The following is a 27,556-nucleotide window of genomic DNA, read 5'->3' as shown; positions in this document are numbered from 1 at the left end:
TTGTTGCTCAGTTCAGGAAGCCAGTCGTAGGTTTGAAGTTTTCCGTAACACATTTGATACTTCTTAAAGTTAGCAGTACGTAAGGTGACGTAGTCCCCTCTTCGAAAGAAAGACCGAATATAAGTTCACTGCTTCAGAAACCTACCCAAAGTATTGGGCAGTTTTATTTGCAAACAACCTGGCAGTAGAACATCACACCCCTCACACCCCAATATTGGTAGCTGTAGAAACCGAAGAAGACTACATTCGATATAAAGGCAGCTATACTACAGCACTGAAAAAGTAATTTGAAAATTCGTCCCGTTGCGAAGAAGTCGGAATTAACTCGAGACTGACTAGGAGAACAGGGCAAGTGCCATAACCCGATGTTTCAGGAACTTCGTTCAGCAGAAGAAGAGTCAAAATAAGAGAAATGTGTCTCATTTTATCCATAGGTACTCGACCCTTAAATAAAAAAAAAACAAAAAAAAAAAACAGGGAAAGTTGTCGAGGTGTTTTTCAGGCACTTTATCTTCCATTTTCAGCGCAGAATCATCAGATGAAATAGTGGCACAGTGGTTATAGTGGCGGTTTTCTTTTCTTGTTTTTTTTTTTAACTATTTCGCGACCCGTGTTGGAATCTGCAAGTAACTTTTATTTTTGTTTTCCATGATATACCCCTGTCTGCAAGTGATTACTGCAGGAATGTTTTCCAGCGTATATTGATATATCGTTGTCCTTATTCGTCTGCCAGTTGTATGTCACGCAAGTGAATTAATCAAAAAGGATGAGAAAATCATTTGAAATTGTTTTCAGTGAAGTTCCTGTAGTGTATCTTGATTTATAATCAATTGCAAGTGACTGTTTTCGGAAAGGTTATCCGTTACGCAAGGCCTGCCGCAAAATTATTGCCAACGTGCGAAATCTTCACCAAAGCAATGACGTTTCTTCCAGCGGTGAGATTCATATGAAGAAATGTCGCTGTGGCAGGCCTGCCTTCGTCTGATGCTCGTGGTGTTCGTAATATCTGTGTTTCTAATGTTTCTGTCATTAATGTCATGCAAGGGGCTGCATCAAATCTTCCTGAAGAGTGAACATGTAAATAAAATATAAGAATTATTACCGGAATTGATTTGAGAATAAAATATCAGAATGAGAGAATTTAAAAGGATTTTAACCCTTCATTGCACCATACGCACATACACTCCTGGAAATGGAAAAAAAAGAACACATTGACACCGGTGTGTCAGACCAACCGTACTTGCTCCGGACACTGCTCCGGACACGGCACAGCGGACACACCAGGAACCGCGGTGTTGGCCGTCGAATGGCGATAGCTGCGCAGCATTTGTGCACCGCCGCCGTCAGTGTCAGCCAGTTTGCCGTGGCATACGGAGCTACATCGCAGTCTTTAACACTGGTAGCATGCCGCGACAGCGTGGACGTGAACCGTACGTGCAGTTGACGGACTTTGAGCGAGGGCGTATAGTGGGCATGCGGGAGGCCGGGTGGACGTACCGCCGAATTGCTCAACACGTGGGGCGTGAGACCTCCACAGTACATCGATGTTGTCGCCAGTGGTCGGCGAAAGGTGCACGTACGTGACCGTCGACCTGGGACCGGACCGCAGCGACGCACGGATGCACGTCAAGACCGTAGGATCCTACGCAGTGCCGTAGGGGACCGCACCGCCACTTCCCAGCAAATTAGGGACACTGTTGCTCCTGGGGTATCGGCGAGGACCATTCGCAACCGTCTCCATGAAGCAGGGCTACGGTCCCGCACACCGTTTGGCCGTCTTCCGCTCACGCCCCAACATCGTGCAGCCCGCCTCCAGTGGTGTCGCGACAGGCGTGAATGGAGGGACGAATGGAGGCGTGTCGTCTTCAGCGATGAGAGTCGCTTCTGCCTTGATGCCAATGATGGTCGTATGCGTGTTTGGCGCCGTGCAGGTGAGCGCCACAATCAGGACTGCATACGACCGAGGCACACAGGGCCAACACCCGGCATCATGGTGTGGGGAGCGATCTCCTACACTGGCCGTACACCTCTGGTGATCGTCGAGGGGTCACTGAATAGTTCACGATACATCCAAACCGTCATCGAACCCATCGTTCTACCATTCCTAGACCGGCAAGGGAACTTGCTGTTCCAACAGGACAATGCACGTCCGCATGTATCCCGTGCCACCCAACGTGCTCTAGAAGGTTTAAGTCAACTACCCTGGCCAGCAAGGTCTCCGGATCTGTCCCCCATTGAGCATGTTTGGGACTGGATGAAGAGTCGTCTCATGCGGTCTGCACGTCCAGCACGAACGCTGGTCCAACTGAGGCGCCAGGTGGAAATGGCATGGCAAGCCGTTCCACAGAACTACATCCAGCATCTCTACGATCGTCTCCATGGGAGAATAGCAGCCTGCATTGCTGCGAAAGGTGGATATACACTGTGCATGCTCTGTTGCCTGTGTCTATGTGCCTGTGGTTCTGTCAGTGTGATCATGTGAAGTATCTGACCCCAGGAATGTGTCAATAAAGTTTCCCCTTCCTGGGACAATGAATTCACGGTGTTCTTATTTCAATTTCCATGAGTGTATATAATAAGTGTGTGACACTTAATGTAAAATCCAGTAGTAATTTTACGAATAATATGACGTCTTTGTATCCTCAGATATGATAAGAAACATTCGTGTACTAACGTTCTACGGACGGGGTAGATAAATGAAGAGAATGAAAATAAAGTAAATCAGGTTGTGAACACTGGGCGCAATATTAATAAGCTGCGACGGTAAAAACAGAGCCACTATTCCGTTGACAGTCGGTTTTTTCAGGAAGGGTCGAGTATCTACAGATAAGCCAAGGCACATGTTCGCTTATTTTGACTCCTATTCCAGTGAGCGAAGTTCCTGGGAAATCGAGTGACGGCACTTGCCGTGTTCACCTCGCGAGTGTACACACGAACTAGAGTGGTGACACTGCCCAGCTAAGAGACACGTGTGCTAGCGGCACCAGACACGTCTAATGAAACTACACGGGTGGCGCGCGGAATGTCGCGGTACGGGAGCATCTCGCGTGGAAGCTGTTGCGTAATTAGTTGCTGGGTCATAAACAGTAGTTAGGTTTCACGACTGCCAGAGTGCGGAGTCCTCAGGCGAGGCAAGCAAATTAGCCATGTTACGGTACCCATTTAGCGGAAAGCACGCAGGGCGAGCGCCACGTGTCACAGATGTCCCGGCAACACGTGCCGTTGCACAACAGTTAGCATCGTATAAGACGAAACGGTCCACTAAAACTGGGACACTAATGGTAGATTGCAGGAATATGCATGGAAACATTTACGACTGTCAAGAAGAAACAGTTGACATTGGATTCCGGAAAAATTAGTTCTAGACATCGAAGTTAAGTTTAATCAACAGATGAAAGTATTATTTCTAAACAAAACGTTAGGCAGATTACAGAAGAAGTAAATATTGCTTACATGCCGTATTATATAAACTTACCAAAAAAAAGGGTTGTTTTTGGACGACGTGACCCACCAACCACACTGACGATCTGCGCCGAATAGCCGTTGAGGAGCGGTACAATCTGGACCAACAGTCCCTTGATGAACTTGTGGATAGTATGCCACAACGAATACAGGCATGCATCAATGCAAGAGGACGTGCTACTGGTTATTAGAAGTACCGGCGTGTACAGCAATCTGGACCACTAACTCTCAAGATCTCGCTGTATGGTGTTACAAATGTAATGTATGGCTTTCATGAGCAATAAAAATGGCGGAAATGATGTTTACGTTGATCCCTATTCCAATTTTCTGTATGGGTTCCGGAACTCTCGGAATCGAGATGATGCAACATATTTTTCTATGTGGGTGCAACAATTTCCAAGATATACTGTTACTCACCGAAACAGACGCACGCGTCATTCCGCTGTTTCTGGGATTCGGGGATTGCGTCAGAGCCGTGAGAGCTGGTGTGACAGCCAACCTCGATTTGGTTTCACGAGGTTTCTCACACGCGACCTTGTGAATACCGGACTGGTTCCCACGTATCAACTGTTACACGTTTTGCAAATGTTTCGCAAACTGTATTACACTTTCAGATCAGATAACATTACAGGAGTTGTTGAATGGAATGAGCCGCCTCATGACCACAGATTAAGACTAAACTGTAGACAGACGAAATTAATGAGAAGTGAAATAAATGGGAGCAGTGAGAAACTTATCACGATTGGAGATGACGAAGTAAAGATAGGAAATTCTGCTATGTAGACAACAAAATAAAGTATGATTGTGGAGAAAGGAGGACATAAAAAGCAGCCTGTTAGTCCGCCTTGGTCACTTGTGCGGGCCGCTTCGATTCTTAACAGCACTGGGCTGCCCAGCCGTCACACCGATGCAGGCAGATCTTAAAACAATTTTTATGAAATTAATGGATCACAACTTTCTCACCCTTCGTTCGCCAATGCAGCGTAGACAATATTCATGGAATAATATATCTTGACTACAAGCGATGGGTATTCCTATGACCTTTTAACACTGTGGCACCTGATGGCGTTGCTTTAGACCATGAAACCGGTTATGAATCAAGAAAACAACAATTTTAGCAGCTGTCGGCGGAATTCTTCTTCGCCGGCCGCTGTGGCCGAGCGGTTCTAGGCATTTCAGCCCGGAACCGCGCTGCTGCTACGATCGCAGGTTTGATTCTTGCCTCAGTCATGGATCTGTGTGATGTCCTCAGGTTAGTTAGGTTTACATAGTTCGAAGTCTAGGGGACTGATGACCTCAGATGTAAGTCCCATAGTGCTTAGAGCCATTTGAATCTGAATTCTTGTTCACATCATACAGCCACTATATGGGACATAAAGCTATACTATATTGTCTAAAGATGATGAGATTCTCTTGGGTAAAGTATTTTGGAGGTGCCACGTTCGTACCTCTGGACGATGCATACTCATGATGAAGTTGTCCTTACAAAAAGCAAACCTGGCGGTCTAGTGGAGGAACGTGGAACGTTGGATCCCTTACCTACGTAGGAAAATTAGAGTTTAAGAAGAAAAATACATGAGCTGAAGTTAGATGTAGTGGGACATAGTAAATGTGGTGGCAGGAAGAGTAGAAATTCTGGTCATATTATCAACACAAAGGCAAATGGGGGTAACTGCAACGTGACAAAACTAGAATGCTTAGAGGTTCAAATGACTCTGAGCACTATGGTACTTAACTTCTAAGGTCATCAGTCCCCTAGAACTTGGAACTACTTAAACCTAACTAACCTAAGGACATCACACACATCCATGCCCGAGGCAGGATTCGAACCTGCGACCGTAGCAGTCGCACGGTTCCGGACTGCGAGCCTAGAACCGCTCAGCCACCAAGGCCGGCAACACTGAAAGACCTTGATCGAAAAAATGCACCTGGGATAGATAACACTCCCTCAGAGTTATTGAAATACCTCAGAGAACATGCCATGACAAAATTATTCCATGACAAAAGTATTCCTGCTGTTACGCAAGATACATGAAACAGGCGAAATATCCTCAGGCTTCAAGAACAATATAGTAATTACAATTCCAAAGAAGGCAGCTGTTGACTGGTGTGAATATTACCAAACCATCAGTTTAATAAGTAATGGTTGCAAAATACTGACACGAATTATTTACAGCAGAAGGAAAAGAATGGTAAAGCAGGCTTCGGGCAAGATCAATTTGGGTTCCGAAGAAATTTAGGTACCCACGACGCAATACTGAATGCAGCACGAGTAAGATACAGGGATCGGAAAGGTATTTAGAACTTATTGAAACCCGGGTTGCAAGTCGAATAATATAAAAGGAAATCAAGCTGAGAAGAGAGTGACAATGAGTTTTATTTTATTACCTATATTATTCACCCTGTAAGCAGTAAGAGAAGCCAAGGAGAAATTGGAAAGAATATTTTAGTTTGTGGTCAGCGGATGAGATAGCAGATCTGTCAGAGACGGCAAAGAAGTTGGATGAGCAGTTGAACAAAATGTATACTGTCTTGAAAAGACATACTTTTGCACATAATATAATTCCAGCTGACTCATGCCACGCACAAATCCATAAAACCGCTTTTTTTCTACTCTGCAGTACACCGTGCTGTCCACACCCCTTTAGAACCGCGTAGTTTCCAAAGTGAAATGTTCGTAATTAAACCGGTTGCAGTTAACAATGGATATGATGCTAGGTTGTTTGATAGTAACGTAAAGAAGAAAAACAGCAGTTAATGTTCGGCTTTGGGCAACAGCAGCTTGAAGACACAAAGTTACAGTAACGATTTTATTTCTATACCTTTTCTAGGAAACGTATAGATCAGGGTAAGTAGGCTGTTAAGTAAGAAATAAGGCTACGAAGTTGCTTTGTTCGTAAGCAACAGCTTTACAGAAAAATTAGCCCACTCTATCAGAACACAAGAAGGTCGTTTACAAACTCTGGTGTTTATAAAATTAAGTTTACTGTCTGCCATAACTGTTACACAAGACGGACAGGAAGCCCGTTTGAAGAAAGATATAAACTAATGCGTGAAGAGCGCTAGTTTGCTTTTGTTCTATAGTATTACTTTTATTATTTCAAAATTTATAGAAAAACTACAACTATAGACACAGTAATATCATCTTACTCGCAACACCCGACAGCTCCTTTCAATGGTACGCCGTCTCGTACCTGTCCCTTTGTCCACAGACGATTGTATAGCAGCGTTAGATACAATAAAATTTGTTGCCTCAACTAGTAGTGGCTACAATCGAGTCCTGATTGACCACAGCTTGCATAGGAAAAAATAAAAATGAAGATCATACTCTTCCTCTATGCCCCATCTTCTGCCCCTTCCACTGTCTGCAAGAAGTGGTGTACGTTACCATATCTAGGAGGTGTCACATACTGTAGCAAAAACACTGAATAATGCAAGTATAGGCTTTCCTTCTACGTTAAGATCAAAACAGCCCAGTGTATTTTCTATATCAAAGATAAGATACGGTTATTAGCAAATCAGTGGGTTATACAAAATTACCTGTTCTGATTGTGACAAGTTTTACATTGGCCCGTATGGAAGAGACGTAGCAACATGTCTGGCTGAATATGAACGCAGTTGGGGGCAGCAGAGTTTGCTGAGCATGTGCCGAATGAGGGCCACAACTACCAGCCGGAGTCCCCTGTCCTCCACTTAGCAAACAAAGCCCGAAAAGTCAGCCTGCTGGAAGCCCTGGAAATTAACAAACATCTATCTCACATTCCAGACATAATCTTAAATGACCAGACACAGCTTAATACTTACCCTCTCATGAACTTCACATAAGCCTCTCCGTTTCTCATTACTTCCCACACTGTTTGTTCCTACATACTCCCTCATTTTCTTGTATTCACTGAGATCTTTTATTTTATTGAAATTGCCTGTGTCATTCACATAGACTGCAGTTACAATTGTTAAGTCGTCCTTTAAATTGTGCTTGTATTACTTTCCATGTTTTATACCTCTTGAAATTGTCTTATCAAGTACTGTTTTTATGATACTTGTCACATTTATTTAATGCATACTGTTACATAGGCACAATTTTGAGAGTAGTGTTAATGTTTTTTCTGTTTGCTCCCCTCATATTTGTGTATTGTTCAACTTTTCACTTTTAAATATGCAGTACCATCATAAACTTGTAAGATGGCATTTATTGTATGTTCCCTCACACTCCTCCATTTTCCTGCATTTATCCATTCCTCTTTGTCTTATTGATATTGCTAAAGTTCCTCACATATTCTGTAGTTACAATGAATTCTTTCTCTTAATTGGTTTGTGTGTTACTTTCTGTGTTTTATACCTCCTGAAGTAGCTTCGTCAAATACTAATTTTATTTTATTTTATTGGTTTTGTTTATTAATATAAACTGTCGAGCAGGCTTGCTGTTCCAGTTTTGTCCTAAAGTATTTCCTGTTTAGTCCCATTACACATATTTATTGTTCAACTTGTTACTTTTTACCCTGCATTACCACCACATTGTAAAAGATGTTGTTTACTGTATGTTTCTGCTTCAAACTAAATGTGTAACTTCTTTTCCAGTGTTGTTTACAAAAACTGTAACTTCCTTGGAGACAATAATCAATAAATGTCTGAAGATGGCCTTGTAAGCCGAAAACCGGTTAACACAATAAAAGTAATACTGTAGAACAAAAGCTGTGTAGCGCTTTTCATGTATTATAATGATGTACTAATAACATGTGGCGCTCTATTGTCGACAAAGGCGGCGGATATTTTATGACAGCAGACCAATCTTAGCCGACGCCAACTCCGGAATGACGAAGATGAACTAGAAGGTGTGGATACAGGACGACGTAGGTCACCATCGCCGCAAGCTAGCCGCTGGACAGCACCCTCCCCAACACACCGATCAAGGTCTCCATCGCCGTTTGGAAGCTCCAGCCGATCACCTAGACGTGAGACTGCCGAGGAGAAAGATCCTCTGCCGTCGATCACTACAAAAACGATAGGAAACTGCGTCGATATCCTCATGGATGGCCGACCAGCCCAAGCTCTTCTGGACTCTGGAGCATCATATTCAGTCATTTCGGAAAAGTAGCGTCGCCTGTTGCAGAAAACCGTATTCGTCAGCAGCAAAACATCTCTGCTGAAGGTGGCTAATGGGAAATATGTAAGCCTACAGGAAGATGTGTCATTCATGTTGGTCACCAGTGGTTCTCGTCAGGAAGAAGGATGGCAGTTTTCGCTTTTGTATTGATTACAGGAAGCTTAGTAAGGTAAATTAAAAAGGACGTTTACCCTCTTCCACGAATTGGCGGTACGCTAGATTGTCTGAAGGGGGCTAATTTTTTCTCAAATATGGACATGGACTTGGGATACCGGCAAATCGAAGTAGATGAGGATGATCGTGAGAAAACTGCAGTCGTCATCCCTGAGGCCCTCTTTGAGTTTAAGGTAATGCCGTTTGGTTTGTGTAACGCACCAGCAACTTTTGAACGGATGATGGATAATCTTCTGTCACCTTAAATGGACGATGTGTCTTTGTTATTTAGATGAAATTATAGTGTTCTCAGAGACTTTTGATAAACACGTAAAATGACTGAAGGCCGCTCTTAAGTCTCTACAACAGGGCAGACTGAAAATAATCCAAGAAAGTGTCTCTTTGGAGAAAAAGGAATCAGAATACTTGGACACCTTGTGTGCGGCCAGACCCAGAAAAAGTGAGATCTCTAACGGAATTTCCTATTCTTAAAGTATTAGAGATGTGAGAAGCTTCCTCTGGTTATGTTCTTATGACCGTCGTTTAATCAAAGTCTTTTGTATCAAACGCCAGGCCACTCCAAGAATAGTTAAAAGACGATGCTAAATTTATCCAGGGTGGTGCTCAACAAGACTGTTTCGATGTGTTGCGAAAAGTTATGATGACTGACGCTGTACTTGGTCTGTATGATGAGAGAGCACCTACAGAACTACACAGAGATGCCAGTGGGTATGGGATGGGTGCTGTTCTGGTGCAAATTTCGGATGGAAACGAGAAGGTTATATAGCCTATGCTTCTAGGACACTTACAAAAGCCGAGAGAAATTACCCAACTACAAAAAGAGAATGTCTTGCTGTGATCTGGGCCATTCACAGTTGTTACAGGCCATCATTCACTTTGTTGGTTGACAGGTCTTAAGGATCCAACAGGATGACTCGCCAGGTGGGCGCTACGTCTTAAAGAGTATGACATCATCATAGTGTACATAAGTGGAAGGAAACACCACGATGCTGACTGTCTCTCAAGAAACCCTGTGCAAGACCATCAAGACTTTGATGAAGATAGTGACTGTCTCGCTGCACTCCAGGATCTCTCTGCTCAGCAGAAGAAGAACGCCAAGATATCTCAAGTTATGCTTGCCTTAAGTCGGTCAGAGGGTGTGAAAGGACAATTTAAAGTAGTTAATGGATTACTTTGCAAGACAAAACTTTGATCCGTTTGGAAAAAGGTGGCTACCAGTGATTGCTAAACATATGAACTTAGATATGCTACAGAAATTCCATGACAGGCTTGAGGCGGGACATTTAGGATTTATTAATACATATGATAGAATCCTCAAGAGATTTTTCTGGCTAGGTTTATGACATACCAGTTCTACCAGCCGAAACGCCTTTCCAGCGTGTTGGGATTGACCTCCTCGGACGATTTCCAATGTCTGCTGGTGGTTATAGATGGATTATTGTTTGCAGTGATTATCTGACGCGCTATGCCATTACAAAAGCCGTGAAAACAGCCAAAGCATTCGAGGAAGCCAAATTCATCGTAGAAGACATTGTATTAAAACACGGTGCCCAAAGGTAGTTAATTACGGATCGAGGGAACGTTCTTCAATCGAATCTTGTGACAGAGATAAACCGTCGGTGCAACATTACTCATTACATGACGACTGCCTACCATCCACAAATCAACGGGCTTACTGAACGCCTTAATATGACTTTGGCCTAATGCTATCAATGTTCGTCATTGATGAGGGATGAGGTGCTACGTTTCGTGACGTTTTCCTACAACACCGCCAAACAAGGCACCACAGGATTTACGCCATTTTACCTGGTACATGGGGGTGAGGCGACTACGACAATGGACACTGTGTTTCCGTTACATCCTGATAGCGTGGACGACGACTACATCGGCCAGGTGTTAACCAGCACTGAAGAAGCTCGGCAGTTAGCTCGACTCCGCACGCTGCAGGCTCAAGAAAACGGTCGCCGAAGGTACGACGCGAGCCGCCGCCCTGTTGTTACTTATGATGTTGAAGTTTTCGACCCCGACACAAGACGACGAAAGATCAGAGATACGGTTCATGTCCTTCGAATGAAGCCCTATTAGGATCCTGCAACCCAGGGTAAATTCGAAGCTCCAGCGACGGGCAACAAGAGGAAAGGTAACGAAGAACGTTGAGGCAAGGGAAGTTCTGAGAAGATCACCAGGGCGAACATCAGTTATCGGGAGTGGGAGTATGCAGGACCGATGACTCGTTCTCGGACTAGGATGACATAACACCGAGACGCTGTTCACTTAACGAGGGAGCAATATCGCAGAAGAAGCTGAGTAGCCCCGTGGTGTAGTGGATCTGATACAAAACTGTTGCGTCGAGGGTCGTGAGTTCAAAACTCACTTGTACTCTACTATCTTAATATCTTTGTTCGGTACGAGTACATTCTAGAAGTATGGACAAATGGCAAGGATCGTTGTACTGGGATGTTCTGTAGCTGTATATATACCGTATGTGTTCTGGCCGAAGGCAGTCCGCTCCGCGGTCTTGTATGAGCACGGGCATCTTCTTTAAGTGAAGTCAGTGTTCGTCTTGAGATGTGGCAGTTGCCCGGAGGTTCTACCTCAACAGCCATGAATCTCATCGGCGTGCAGCACACCTTGAGATTGAGGATTTCCTCATAGAAGTTTTAACCTTCTGGCAATCAGAGGGGTGGAGGGGAGGGGGGGGGGGGTGAAGCCGAGATACCCGTCCCCTGTGACACACAATTTTTCATCGACGCGATGCATGGTGGCCACTGAAGAATGCTCAGAGTTTAAGGTGAATGAGAACTGGCGGCGATTACCAGTCTCCAGCTCAAGAACCCCTGAGTCGTAAGCCGGTACCCAGCAAACGAGTGCTCAGCCGCTGAGAGCGTCAGGAATATTTCTACTCTGCTACATCAAAGCAGAACACTGAGTGTCTGTAATTGGTCGCCCACCTGACGTCTTCTAAAGAGGTCTTTGTCCCTGCGCAGAAGTAGTAATCAGGCCTCGAATCCGTTGTTCTTGCTGCGAGGCCGTGAAATTTAACTAGGGAGTTCGCGAAGGCTCACTACGCTACTAAATGAGTATCCAAAGTCATCTGGACTCCAATGATTTTTGTTTATTTATAACACACGGAGCAGCTACAATCCTAAACCGCTTTTTCAAGATATTTATCAAACATACGCCAATAAAGTCATCTATGTGACACTTATGATCCTGGTTCATTAAATAGAGATAAATTTGTATATCACAAATTCTTTTCAGCTCGGCATTGCTCTCAGAGCTCTGATTTCATAAAATCGTTGCATATGGCGCACAACTCAGATCTCAATCGTGTCGCCTAGTCTGCATGAATCACTTCGCTCGGTGTGCATTTTTGGCTGGAGCCTATTACGTGAAGAATGCTTCGCCTGCACGTCGTTACTCTAATATTACTAAAAATGGTTATTAAAATGAAATTTAAAGCGAAAGGAAAATAGCTTACTGTTGAGAGGATAGGTAGTACGATTGTCTATTAAATCTGAGGGATTGGCGCCCTGGTCCAAGGGTAGTCCCTACACCTTCCGTTGTGGCAGCCACTCAGCTTATCTGACTACTAAATTGAAGCATTTTCTTACGGAATCGGTTGTACTGTCTGTTGGCTGCACCTTACTTCAGTTCTAATGACACACAACGGCTAATGTAAATTAAACTAAATTATTAATGAAGCTTGATTTTGAGTATTAGGGGTCCCGAAGCCAGGAATATTACACTTTGAAGAAATCTCCCCATTTAAAAACGATCCTCAATCAAGATTTAAAGGAATTAGGAAGAAATGTGTTTTTGCATAAAAGAATTGTGAAAACTACACCTTAAGTTTCATTGCTTATGCCAGAGTGGTTGTGAATTGCGCTGGGTTGTAATTAAGTGATTTGTCCAGGTTAAATAGTTTTACATGGAGGCAGAATAGGAGAGACTAACTATGTCACTCGAGTTGTAGAAGAGCAATGACGAATCGACAAGAAAATAAAAAAAGAAATAAAAGTAAAAAATAAAATAAAAATAAAAAATAAAATAAAATAAAAAATAAAAATAAAAGTAGGACACAGGGATGAGTTGACAAAACAGCATTCATGCGACATAAGTGAAGAATCTCGAGGGACTTGCAAGGAGATGGCCAGTAGCTTGTATCCAGACAGATGTACACAGCGTAACAGATTGGACATTGTGCTTTTTGCTACCAATTTTTACCCACAGTTGCTTTATCTGCTGGAGGTGTGGACACCTGGCGATCGATTTCGGTGAATGCACCTGGCTGGCCAGATACCATCAAAAACTGAAATAATCAAGGGATCCAGAATGAGATTTTCACTCTGCAGCGGAGTGTGCGCTGATATAAAACTTCCTGGCAGATTAAAACTGTGTGCCGGACCGAGTTCGAGTCTCGGTCGCGCATACATTTTTAATCTGCCAGGAAGTTTCATATCAGAGCACACTCCGCTGCAGAGTGAAAAATCTCATTCTGGAAACATCCCCCAGGCTGTGGCTAAGCCATGTCTCCGCATATCCTTTCTTTCAGGAGTGCTAGTTCTGCAGGGTTCGCAGGAGAGCTTCTGTAAAGTTTGGAAGGTAGGAGACGAGATACTGGCAGAAGTCAAGCTTTGAGGACGGGGCGTGAGTCGTGCTTGCGTAGCTCAGTTGGTAGAGCAATTGCCCGCGAAAGGCAACAGTCCCGACTTCGAGTCTCGGTTCGGCACACAGTTTTAATCTGCCAGGAAGTTTCAATAAAGGGATGTCGGAAAGAGACGAACAGATGTGAGGGATATAACAATAAATATAAATAAATATATATACTTTTTTACCTCCGAAGCTGAATAAAAAAATAGCTTTTCGAGGGTTTCTTAAATTTATATAGTGGTCAAAGAATGTCCTTCTGTGCCTCAGTGATGTGTATGACTATAACAAAGTGACGAGGTTGACTCTAACTTTAAAAGGCTCTGGAGGCAATAAGCCATTCCTTTCCTACATGGAATACACTCCTGGAAATTGAAATAAGAACACCGTGAATTCATTGTCCCAGGAAGGGGAAACTTTATTGACACATTCCTGGGGTCAAATACATCACATGATCACACTGACAGAACCACAGGCACATAGACACACAGCAACAGAGCATGCACAATGTCGGCACTAGTACAGTGTATATCCACCTTTCGCAGCAATGCAGGCTGCTATTCTCTCATGTAGACGATCGTAGAGATGCTGGATGTACTCCTGTGGAACGGCTTGCCATGCCATTTCCACCTGGCGCCTCAGTTGGACCAGCGTTCGTGCTGGACGTGCAGACCGCGTGAGACGACGCTTCATCCAGTCCCAAACATGCTCAATGGGGGACAGATCCGGAGATCTTGCTGGCCAGGGTAGTTGACTTACACCTTCTAGAGCACGTTGGGTGGCACGGGATACATGCGGACGTGCGTTGTCCTGTTGGAACAGCAAGTTCCCTTGCCGGTCTAGGAATGGTAGAACGATGGGTTCGATGACGGTTTGGATGTACCGTGCACTATTCAGTGTCCCCTCGACAATCACCAGAGGTGTACAGCCTGTGTAGAAGATCGCTCCCCATACCATGATGCCGGGTGTTGGCCCTGTGTGCCTCGGTCGTATGCAGTCCTGATTGTGGCGCTCACCTGCACGGCGCCAAACACGCATACGACCATCATTGCCACCAAGGCAGAAGCGACTCTCATCGCTGAAAACGACACGTCTCCATTCGTCCCTCCATTCACGCCTGTCGCGACACCTCTGGAGGCGGGCTGCACGATGTTGGGGCGTGAGCGGAAGACGGCCTAACGGTGTGCGGGACCATAGCCCAGCTTCATGGAGACGGTTGCGAATGGTCCTCGCTGATACCCCAGGAGCAACAGTGTCCCTAATTTGCTGGGAAGTGGCGGTGCGGTCCCCTACGGCACTGCGTAGGATCCTACGGTCTTGGCGTTCATCCGTGCGTCGCTGCGGTCCGGTCCCAGGTCGTAGGGCACGTGCACCTTCCGCCGACCACTGGCGACAACAATGATGTACTGTGGAGACCTCACGCCCCACGTGTTGAGCAATTCAGCGGTACGTCCACCGGCCTCCCGCATGCCCACTATACGCCCTCGCTCAAAGTCCGTCAACTGCACATACGGTTCACGTCCACGCTGTCGCGGCATGCTACCAGTGTTAAAGACTGCGATGGAGCTCCGTATGCCACGGCAAACTGGCTGACACTGACGGCGGCGGTGCACAAATGCTGCGCAGCTATCGCCATTCGACGGCCAACACCGCGGTTCCTGGTGTGTCCGCTGTGCCGTGCGTGTGATCATTGCTTGTACAGCCCTCTCGCAGTGTCCGGAGCAAGTATGGTGGGTCTGACACACCGGTGTCAATGTGTTCTTTTTTCCAGCAGCGTATTTTATTTTATCAAGCCGAAGTATATGCATAACTGTGCAAGATTACATAGTCCTAATTTCTGCACACCTGATAAGCGAGATTTGAATGTGCGCAATACGTCACCATCTCCTGAAGAAACTAAACCACCTTACTGTACTACAAAATTGCCATTCAGAGACGATGGACATTCTCTACGTGAGAAATCAAATGATTAGTCGCATACACTATAATGAAAAGTGCAAGACGATTAACTAGCAAGCTGATAAGCTAGCAGGCTGTTGTGAGAGTGGTGATGAAGATGATAATGTATTCTGGGACATGGTGAAGGCTTAGGAGATTTTGCTGTAAGTGCTGGTTACATCGAACTTGTTAAGGTGTTCCGCAGATTCCATTAATTGAGAAAGGGATGCGGACCCTAATAATCGAAGAGAAGAAGACGGGGTCGCTTCACTACACGTCGAAACAATTGCGAAAATTAGAGATTTTGAAGTAGAGGAGATTGATAGGCCAAATACACCACTTTAAGAGATGCGCCTCATTAAAATACAGACGGATTCAAACAGGAGGCGAAAATTTTTCCATTGCAGATTTTTTGAAGAAAGTTTAAGGAGTGTTCAAATGAAAAGACAGAAAACATCGTAACAACCAAAACAGTAACATACTTATGTGCAATAGTGTTCATGTACTATAAAATAATAGACAGGCCTCAGCAACCATGTGTATCTATGAATTAGATTAGCGTGAGTGTGTGTGTGTTTGTCTTTAGTGCTGACAAAGGCCTTTTTGGGCGAAAACTTCCATATTTAACTGTCTTGTTGTTGTGCCTGTCTGAGACTCAACATCTCCGCTATTATTTTGAGTAGCAATCTATCTTTTACTTAATATTGTCATTATTACATTCTGGATTTTCCGTTGTTTGATTTCGTTCATACGCTTTTTTTAATGGAATAACACCTGTTGCTATTAACAAACAAAGAGCAGGAAAAATTAGAATGTCAGTGATGTTTGTCGCAGCAATCTTGTGCCAATCGTTCATGAGATATCGTATTTTGAGAAGTTCCCACACCGATATTGTTTGTGATATTCAACCTGCGTAGTTGGTAAGTATTATGTTGTTATGTTTGCTTACATTGTGCTTATGTGTTCCTTGATACACTGCGACTTGCTAGTCAGTTAGCGTGTGACAGTCAAAGCAGTAGTCGTGAGTGGACGATAGTATTTACCAATGCAGAAAAAGCCGACATGCTCATGGTGTATGGAGAGAGTAGAAAACAAGCAGTTCATTCTTGTACAGTGTATGCGGCAAGATATCCGAATAGACGTCCAACGTCTCGGCAGTTATTTATCAACCTCTTCAACCAGTTACGTGAAAGTGGCAGTGTGACACCTAGACGACGTAGCGGACGACAGAAAACGTGGAAATTAATGTTCTTGCTGCAGTTGGATTTGACCTGCACGTTAGCTCTCACGCAATCGCACTAGGAAGTGGCATAAGTCAGACATTCTCCATCGAGATAGGTTCCATCCCCATCACATCTCTTTCCATCAAGAGCTACATGACTGTCCAGCCCATAGTAATTAGGTCATCGGTCCCTAAGCTTACCCACTACTTAATCTAACTTAAATTAACTTACGCTTAGGACAACACAAACACTCATGCCCGAGAGAGGATTCGAACCTCCTACGGGCGGGGGGGGGGGGGGGGGGGGGGGGGAGTGGGGGAGGGGGGGAGGGGGGGAGGGGAGCAGCTCGGACCGTGACAAGCCGCTTTTTACCACGCGGCTACCCAGCGCGGCAGCCCATAGCGCAGGAATTACTAAATAATGTCTTCACGAATTGATTTCAAATCGTAGGAATGAACGTAGAGGATCTGTACCTTCGCCAGCCTATTACTGCAGCCTGCTGTAACATTCCCACTAAAATGAAGGCACGTGTGCAACAGACGTTCTGTACCAGATCAGAAAACTGTTGCTACTGCCAATTGTCATTTTCACTCCAACACAACCTGTGATGGTCAATTGTCTCGTTACTGGCCAGAGTCCATGTAACCAGTGCATACACTTGCGTTGTTTTTTAGTGTATGCGACCATAGGTATTGCACGAGTCTCAATGTGGGAACTTCTAAAAATACGGTATTTCGTTAACTACCCACACTAGAATCCTGAAACAAACATCACTGACATTCTAAACTAGACTAAATTTCGCTTGTTAATGTCAACGGGCATTGTTCCATTTAAAAAAGTATACGTTTGCACAAAAATATACTTTACAGCTATTATTAGGATCTGTTTACTGGTTAACAATACGAGCCGTTGACTACCAGTCCATGCTGCGATAACTGCACATCAATAACACTTCCCATTTCCGCAACAACTTCGGTGTAAGTGGTAGGTGAATTGTTTGAATAAGCTCCTTGTCTCTATTCCCATCAAAGTCTATTGAAAAGTCAGTAAAACACAGATAGGCTGGTTTATTAAACTCTGTGGAGTCCTTCACGATGTGTCTTAGAGTGAAAATGGCATCTTTTCTGCTTGTGTTACTCCTGAATCTTGCCGTTCTTCTGCTATTTCTATATCATTCTGTCTCTAATTACTGATGTTAGCATTTTAAGGTGGTATCGATCAGGAATACACTCTGTTAACTATCTAATGCTTGTTTATTTCCTTTTCATGTACTGGAATGGTAGTACTTTCTTTTCATCCTCTTGATATTCTACCTTCCTTCGTAATACTACTAAATAAAGTACTAAGCTCTTGTTATTATATATTCTCCCCCCACACACTATTAATTCATTATGCCATCGGGCCCAGAGATTTCTGTTTATGTATAGTTTTATTGTAGTACATATTTTGTCCACTGAGAAGTCTATTTAGCTGTCATTTTCCGTGCTTTGGTGTTCAGTTTCAGTTCCCACTTTCGTTACGTCCTCGCACTGAAATATTGTCTACACATTTCTGTTAATATTCAGGTGACTAGAAGGTGACGTGCTCACACAGTGTAACGGTCAGTGAGGTAGCTTGCGAGACATAAAAGTGAGCCATACCGTGTCTGCTGAACTGTCCATCCTGAGTGTAGCTTTTAGGCGGTTTTCCTCACTTGTTCAGGAAGATGCTGGGATGGCGTCCAATTTCCGCTTCATGAAATACGGTACACAAATAGTTAAAACACGTTAACATGTACAGAACAAAGTTCATATTCCCTTAGGTAGCTGATGACTGCGACACGAAGTATATCCTGCCGCAAAGTTAAATAAAATAAATTTGCCAAATCTTGAGCTCAGCGGACCGCGTACTAGATGGGATTAACGGTAAGAAAATAATAAGGAAAAACCAAATTATTTGCTTTATTATTTTTCAATTTTATAATTTCTTTAGCTGTTTGGGTTTTTTTACCCTTGTTCAACTTATATACCTTTTCTTACGGGTTTTTATTTTTTGTGTAGGGAGCAACATCCATAGACGAAATCTGATCACCTGTTGCACCTGCCATGCCATAAAGACGATTGGGAACCGCCTGATTGCAGCAAGATTAAGATCACATGTGCCTCTGGTCACGCTGCCATTGACACCAAAACACCGCTAAGCATGGCTGAACTGGTGTCTTGAAAGTGTTGACTGGGAGAGGGGAATGGCACTGTGTCGTTTTCAGCGATGAATGTAAATACTGCCTGTATGGGAGAGATCGACGTAAACGTGTACAGCGTTAGTCTGTTGAGTGACCTATTTGGTTGGCTATGACTGCAGATGAGCGACTCGAGTGCGTTTGCTAACAGCATGGAAACGCGTTCAGCGCCTCTCCTGTGCTTCTCACCATATTCGTTGAACCCTGGACGACTAGAAAACCGTAGACTGGCCAGATGATTTAAGTTGGTAAGTGCTGATGGTACGGTTCGAGTGTGGCCAGACCCCATGAAGGCATGGTCCCAATTTATCATCAAGTTAATATGGAAGCTGGTGGCGACTCTATAATGGTGTGGGCTCTGTTTATACAGAATGGACTGGGTCCTCTGGCGCAACTGAACCGATAATTGAATGGAAATGGTTATGTTCGGGTACTTGGATACTATTTGCAGGAAACAATGGTGAACTTTCCATGGAAGATAATGTGCCATGTCAGCGGGCCACAATTATTCGTTACTGGTTTGAAATACTTTCTGGACAGTTCGAGCGAAGAATTTGGCCATCCAGATAGCACGACATGAAGCGTATCGAACATTTACGCTTGTAATGGTACTTGAATCACGTAACCATTTAGGCACCTCAACTCAACCTCGCGATACCAGCAATATTCTACTGTGTTTCCATAAAGTAGTTGACATATTTCTGACACAACATTCAGATTTGGTTTCATTAATGTAGAGGTACTTTGATACATCGATATGTTTTTATTGCAATGATATTATTCTTATGTGCATTCTTTCTTTTGTCGCTATGATCTTTGTCATACTTGTAACTCTGATTTTTGGACGGGTAGGTGATTATTAGTTAGTTTGTTACAGAGTCGGACCTTGAAAAAGTCATGTCTTGGACATCATGTTGGAAAGACGCGTATTGTAGTCAGCTTATAAAATGTCTACTTCAACAGTGAGGAAGATGTTTTCAAGTATGTTTTGTATTGTGAAGTCATGTTTTGTGTGTTATGTGATATGGCAACAAAAGCAATAAAAAGGAAGTGTAACTTAACTTCAAGTATGTTTTGTATTGTGAAGTGATGTTTTGTGTGTTACGTGATATGGCAACAAAAGCAATAAAAAGGAAGTGTAACTTAAATTCGGAGTGCTGATTACTTTTTTTTACAACACCATTGTCCTACCTTTCAAAGGTTTGATCTTAAAGAATGGTTTGTGAAACACATCTATAAAACTTTTGAATATAGGAGAATAAAACCTAGGCCTCTTTGCATCCGAACTTGTAATCATCACCACCTAGATTTTCGACGATTGAGCCGTGATTTTACAACGAGACCAGCGTGGGAAACACGAAAAGGTGAGTGCCTAGTTTATTCGTTATGACATGAAATGACTTTAAGTGTGCTCTAATCACACCTGCTACATAATAGCTTTGTTGTTGCCCGAAAATGCAGTATTTAGCAACGTGAGCAATACAACAATCATTATTAAATTTTGACCTTTGTTGTGGTAGGGCTGTTAGGCGCGACGTAATGTAAAGGTCATTTCATGCACAGAATCCTGCACCGACAACAGTTTCTCAGTCATGGACGGCTGTAGAGGCAGCATGGCCCAGTGTTCCTGCAAGGGGCCTTCCAACAACATCCCGAGTCCACTGGGAGAAAGGAGATCTGACACGATGTTAGGAGGTACCCCATGACTTAGGTCACATCAGTGTATGGCCGTTTGCATACGAGAATACATGCGTGCCGTGGAGCCAGTGTGGGATACACTGCGTAATGATCAGTCTGTTTGGGGATTCTTCACTGTGAATTTGTTATCATATACTCCCACAATGATGGACTACCTATCAACACATTCGTCAGTAAAATAAACTTGTCCTTGATAACTTTTTCGCGACAGAGCGCTCTACTGAGTCCCAAACTTTGGGCTTGAAACGTCCCCTTAGAAAAATAAATGAATGACTGTGCTGATAAACGTCTTATGTTATTTGATTTTCAAACAGCTGAGCATAACTGAACGTACTCAGACATTCACTAAACTAACACGAAATATTTTAGCGCAACGCAATCTGACTTTCAGTAATCCCTACAAAAGAATGGTCCTGACTAACAATAACCTATACCTTTCATGAATTCTTACCTTACAAAAATCTTCGTTACTCGAACTACTGCAATACAGCGAGCGCCAATACTGTCAGCTAAATAAAAGATTCTAACTACTGAAGGCACTAAGTACTGATAGGCATAGTTAGCAAATGAAAGATTTTGATAGAGAACAAACAATGTATTTACCTTAATAGTGTTCAAAAGTCATAAAGTATATATCAGTTCATGACATCCAGTCTTACAAATTTACTGTCTCTGTCTCAAAACTCCGCCATCTCTCTTCCCACATCCTCCGCTGATGGCGGCTCACCTCCAACAGCGCACGCTACAGGCTGTAAACAGCCAAATGCCCAACACTACAATAGCAAACAACAATGCAAACCAGCCACAGACTGCACACAGCACAGCCATTGATTTTCATACAGAGCGCTACGTGGCGTTACCGATATAAAAACCTAAACAGCCTACTTACATAGCCCCCATGCTCCCCACAAAAAAATTTTACAAATTGTTTTCGGCAGTGGCCAATACAGATTTGAAATTTTTTTCATAATTACAATAACAAAGAAATCAAATGCACACACTTATTGACACAATGTTGGTCAAAAGCTAAAATTTTCTCACAGTCCATAAAGACAGTCCTGATCATTCTTCACAGTAAAACTGCACTGTTTTTTTTTCTCAAAGTCTGAGCAGTAGAAGAAAATGGACACGGATATAGTGGCTTTCCATGCAGTCTTGGAGAAGTAGTGTTGTCCTTCCAACAGAAAGATAATGCTGACTCTTGACATGCAGACAGGTAATAGTCCACAATAGAGCAAACCCACAGCAGAGTCAGTCGAAGTTTTGAATAATATTGGTAGGTAGGTCATCACAGAGCAGACCCACTGTAGTCCTGGTAGAGATTACGGTACTGGTGGGCCACCAGGGGTGCAGACCCACTGACGTCCTTATAGAAATAATGGTGTTGGTGGGCCATCAAAGATGCAGACCCACTGTAGTCCTTGTAGAGACGGCCAGCAGCCATCTGTAGCAACTGTGCAGGTGGACAATCACCATCGAAGAGTCTTGCAGAGAATATAGCAAGTCCATAAACCACCACTTGTGTACCCACAAATTTTTTTTTGAATTGTCCCTAGAACCATCAATGCTGTTATCGAGTCCCTTGCTGAATTATTAACACACGTGCAAACACTAACAGTCCCAACTTCTCACATATTGTGCATTTACTAAGACCAACAGAAATGCTTACAGGTTGCTTAATTTAATGTACTGGTGTCAATTACAAATTTATAACATGAGAATACAATAACAAAGGTACAGAACACATCATTAAAGAACATAACAATACAGATAACATTTTTAGTAATATGAGCTTTACAAAAGAATAGAAATAAACATGTACATTAGTGTTACAGGAATTATGACATAAGTAAATATATAAAATAATGAGAATAGTTTTTGAGACACTAATTTCACACATGAGCATTGAAATAGGACAGAATAAATAATGTCTAAACATCTTTACAAAGTAAATAACATGTTAGAAAAATTCTACAACATAACTCTTATCAGCTAAAGACATAAAGACAGGAAAAACACAAATACAGAAGGGTACACAAAGACATAGCGGAATAATACAAAAGGAAAGGACAGGGTTCGTTTTCAGTGTAACATTTGGTACAGCAGTCCAACCCAAAACTTCATTTCATAGATGTTTCCTCTTATTTCACTTTTTTTTTTATACCTTGTCAATGCATTAATTCCAATTCATCACAGTCGGCCGCGGTGGTCTCGCGGTTCTAGGCGCGCAGTCCGGAACCGTACCACTGCTACGGTCGCAGGTTCGAATCCTGCCTGGGGCATGGATGTGTGTGATGTCCTTAGGTAAGTTGGGTTTAAGTAGTTCTAAGTTCTAGGGGACTAATGACCACAGCAGTTGAGTCCCATAGTGCTCAGAGCCATTTGAACCAATTCATCACAACTCATTCTCTTATATAGCCTACCCCCTCTTAAGCTAACTTAAATCTACTGAAATAAAAACCTAAACAGCCTACTTACAGGCTTAACGCAGTGCTGAGGGATACACAGGGCTAGACGACACTCCCTGCAGAGTGCATATCAGCGGCTGAGAGTAGCTGGGAAGAGTCGAGTTGTGTCCCCAGGGGGCAGTCTCCGGCGTGTCTGGCAGAGTCGTGAAATAGTGGTGGGGCGGCGGAGACCACTCCGCTCGCCAAACGAGGCCCCTGGGGAGCCGCGGCTGACATTTCCAGCGCGATTTCTCAGCGCCGTAACGGCCGCGCTGACACCTCCGCCGGCTGTCACCCCCCCCCCCCCCCAACCCCCCCCCCCCCTCCCCCACACACGCCCGTCTGTCCGTCTGCCAGTCTGTCTGCCGCACCTATGCCGAGGGGCATCTTCGCAGAGATTTAGTCTGTTATGGCCACGTCCCAGCTGTCACGCCCGCAGCGTGTGTGACGTGTTTCACCTGTTGTATTTTGCCGAAGATTTGAGGGCACCGACGGTTTTCGGTGCGAACTTCCCTCTGAAGCGGTGTCTGCACAAGGAAGACTAGCAACGTCCTAACAATCCGAGCTGTCGTCGACCAGAGGAGACACACAAAGATTGCTTAAGGAGTCGAATTGTTACGTATGTAACAGATTTAGACGTCTGATTATCTTGCAAATGAGTTAAAGGATTAAATATTTTAACTTAAGAACTTATGCGAGAAAATGTTTAGAAAAGGTTTGAAATTATGCTTAAAGTCCTCCCATTATGAAACAATGGATGATTATAATGTTTTAATTTGCTCCCCATTTAAATAACGAGCAAGTCTTACACGCATCATAATGTTTATGACACCGTATCTCATGAATTATACTGACGGGAAAAAATCCCAAGGAAGAAGGAGCTATGCGACATAAAAGGAAGATGATGTCTATTTAAATTTCGTACAAGTCGCATAAGAGTGGCAAAAGTAGCACCACTATGAGGAGGCAACTAAGGTTTTCTTTAAATACACGCTGTAACAGTCTTGAGCGTTAGTTACCTTTGAGATTGGACATAGTGAGTTGATGTTAGTCTAGAATGCCTTTAAGGTAACAAAAACGCCATTATCAGCACTTCACCTAGTTTGAACGAGGTCGCGTAACAGGGCTACGAGAAGCTGGATTTTCTTTCTGCTGTACTGAAGAACGACTGGCAGAAATGTCATCACTGAACATGAATACTGATAGCGGTGGTCACAAGAAGATCGAGCGCCGGATGGCCACAGGGCACTACAGAAAGGGAAGACCGTCGTGTTTAGCGTATGGATCTGGCCCATCGTATTAGGTCTGCAGAAATAATTTGAGCAGCCATTGGCACTACAGTCACACAACGAACTGATGCACATCGGTTACTTCAAGGACAGATCCGAGCTAGACGCCTTGTAGCGTCCATTCCACTGACCCCAAAGCCCCGCCATTTGCAAAGTCAGTGCTGTCAAGCGAGAGGTCAGTGGTGGTCACAGTGGAGGTATGTTGTGCTTTCTGATGAAAGCTGGTCTTGACTCAGTGCTAGTGGTGGCCATATGTCGGTCAGAGGAAGGCGAATTGAGGGTCTGCACCCAACCTGTCTGCGCGTTATGCATAGTAGACCTACACTAGGAGTTATGGTCTGGCGGTACTATTTCGCATGGCAGTAGAAGTACTCTCGTGGTTATCCGGCGCACCCTAACTGCAGAGTGTCGACGTGTTGTCTTGGCCTTTTCGATCACCAGATCTGTCTCCACTGTAGCACACATGTGACATCATCAGACGAACACTCCAGCGTCATCCATAAACAGCATTAACTGTTCCTGTACTGACCGACCACCTGCAGCAGGCATGGAACTCCATTCCACAGACTTGACATTCGGCACCTATACAACACAATGCAAGCACGTCTGCGTTCACAACATTTTGGTGGTTGCACCGATTATTAATGTACCAGCATTTCACATTCACAATGGCTTATCTCGCGCTTACGTTAACCTGTGATCTTGCAATGTCAATCACTTAAATATGTTACCTAAACTCTAACATTCTGTGTGGTGTCTGTTTGTTCTAAGTCGTGTATCCCTACCACTTTCGCGCAACGACGCTCTGAGTGTGTTTTTTAGGGAATTGACTAGTTTGAACCTGGGACCTGTTGCTGGTAAGGAGACGCCAGACCACACATGGCATGTAGAGTTCAGAAGAGTTCAGTGAGACTAGCGATGATATAATCAAATACTTAATAATTTCAGCGTCAGCTCCACAGCACTCCCTATAAAAGAATCTTAATATTAACTAAATTTAGTGGAAGGGGTTCAAGGCTTTCCTATTTTTAGTTAGCTGGTAAAATAACGTCGAAAAAGCAGTTAAGTTTACCACTGGAATTTTTATTCTACTCACAAAACATTGTTTATAAATTGCACTATTGATAAAAGGAAATATTTTAATACAGTATGATAAAAACCAACTGCGTTCAACAAAAATGTGAACGAATATTCCCTGAATGGGTTTCCAAGCTCTACATGGGATCGAAGGATGACCTATGCCATATCACATCTACAATCTAGGTTTAAATTAAGTTTCATAAAAGAGAAAACTATCAAAAATGGTCTACAGAGGCTCTCAGTTATCTTTAATTACTTATTTAACTTGTCGTAAATTACAGTGGCTGATGTGGCTTCTCAATAAGTATATAACAGAAAAATCATCGCGTTTCGGATTTTAACTTCTAGTAGCAAATGTGAGTACCATGAGTTTTAATTGACGATCGACATTAGTATTATGCAAAAAGGGGGTGTAATAGATGAGACTTCTGCAGTTCTGAGTCAAGCCTTATGCGGCATCGCGTCCGTTCATTACCTTGTCGTTGGTTAGGCAGCGTAAGGGGGCGGCGGGCGGCACAGCTCCACACACCTCGCCGTCTCGGAAGCAACTCTCTCTAACTTCTCTGTACTACAATTTACCGAAGTTGGTTTAAGAAAAGCTATCTGGCTGTGTTTTCAGCTGACAAATCAGGGTCTCAATGTTAAACTTAAGCTCCGCCTACAAAAATTCTGTCTATCCAATGACAAACATTATACTTTTCATGGTAGGGCAATGTTTTTACCGTTTGCAACGTAACAGAGACGCGTATAGTCTCACGCTAAAACTTGCAGATGGCTCTTTAAGTGTTATCGTAAGATCTGTACTGTTCTTCTGGAGGGCTCTATCTTTTAAAATGGGAGGGGGAGGGGTGGTCTTGGCGGATGGCAGGCGATGTGGGTGTCCGTCCCTTATCATAGGGCATTCTAGCTTAAGACGGTTCTGCTCTCGGCTTCTGTTCTCGTTTCTCCCCTCGGAACTGCGTCTGTTTCAAGGTGGGAAGGTATGATATGCATTTAGGCGTTCTTGTTTTAGTCTGTGGTATTCCAATTGCTCTCTCGTTGATCGTATTACTTTGGTTAATTTAATGTCAGGATTTATTCGGAGCTATGTGACATATTGCAGGAATTGCTATAATGTCAGGGTTTTCATGGAAGGTGTTGGATTTGCCTGAGACTTTACAAAACAAATGTATTCCCTAAATTTGATTGCTCTACACAAACAATTTTTTTGGTATTGCGGTCTTTTTCGTCACTGTACCAGTCGTACAATTGAGCCTATATAATTTTGCACGTACATTCATTGGGATATGTAGATACTATGTGAAAACTGTGTTGCGAATAGATTTAGTTGTAAACAAGTAAAAAATTAAAACGTCTTGCCTGATCATAAAGTTCTATTGCGTTCCATTTCAAACAGACCCTAGTTTACCAGGCGTCTAAATTTAATGACGGTGTAATACAATGATAAAATTTTGCAATTACATTCGCTAGTACATGCGAATACTCTCCGCAAACTACGTTGCGAATAGAGTCCTTAGTAAAACAGGCAATAAATTAAAACGTCATGTTTCATAACGAAATTTTACTGTATGAATAGCCAAAATGTGCTAAGCGATAAGCTTGTTCCCTTGCTGGAAGTCTCAAGGCGCTGTCATTTTCATATAATGGATGAATAAAGCCCGGGTACTTGGGCCCCGTTAGTTACGCTGCGTCCAGACAAACACGCAGTTTGTAACTGTAATGCTTGTTCGCATTGTCTTAAAGTTTTAACATAAGACTGCTTTTCAACGAGTGGATTATGACAGAATTCTAAATTTTCAAATTCGGTCAATAATTTCGAAAAATATTTAAATTCAAATTTTTCTTGCCCCAGAAAGCTGTTAGAAAATGCTTCAAATGGCTCTGAGCACTATGGTACTTGACATCTGTGGTCATCAGTCCCCTAGAGCTACTTAAACCTAACTAACATAAGGACATCACACATCCATGCCCGAGGCAGGATTCGAACCTGCGACCGTAGCGGTCGCGCGGTTCCAAACTGAAGCGCCTAGAACCGCTCGGCCACACCGGCCGGCGGAAGCTGTTAGACAGACAACTTGCAACTATTGCTGGATTCCGGGTTGTGGGATAGTCAATTAGTAATGTAGATGTGTGCACGAAAAGAACAGCCAACAGTTTAAAAGAATATTTTCGCTCATTCTAGTTATAAAATTACATGTTATAAAATCTGAGCAGATTCGTGCAATAGGGCATCAAGCTATAGGAATCGATGGTGGTCTCGAAGTACTACGTAC

The sequence above is a fragment of the Schistocerca gregaria genome, chromosome 1 (assembly GCF_023897955.1).
Source record: "Schistocerca gregaria isolate iqSchGreg1 chromosome 1, iqSchGreg1.2, whole genome shotgun sequence".
NCBI lineage: Eukaryota > Metazoa > Arthropoda > Insecta > Orthoptera > Acrididae > Schistocerca > Schistocerca gregaria.
This window is presented reverse-complemented; position numbering follows the sequence as displayed.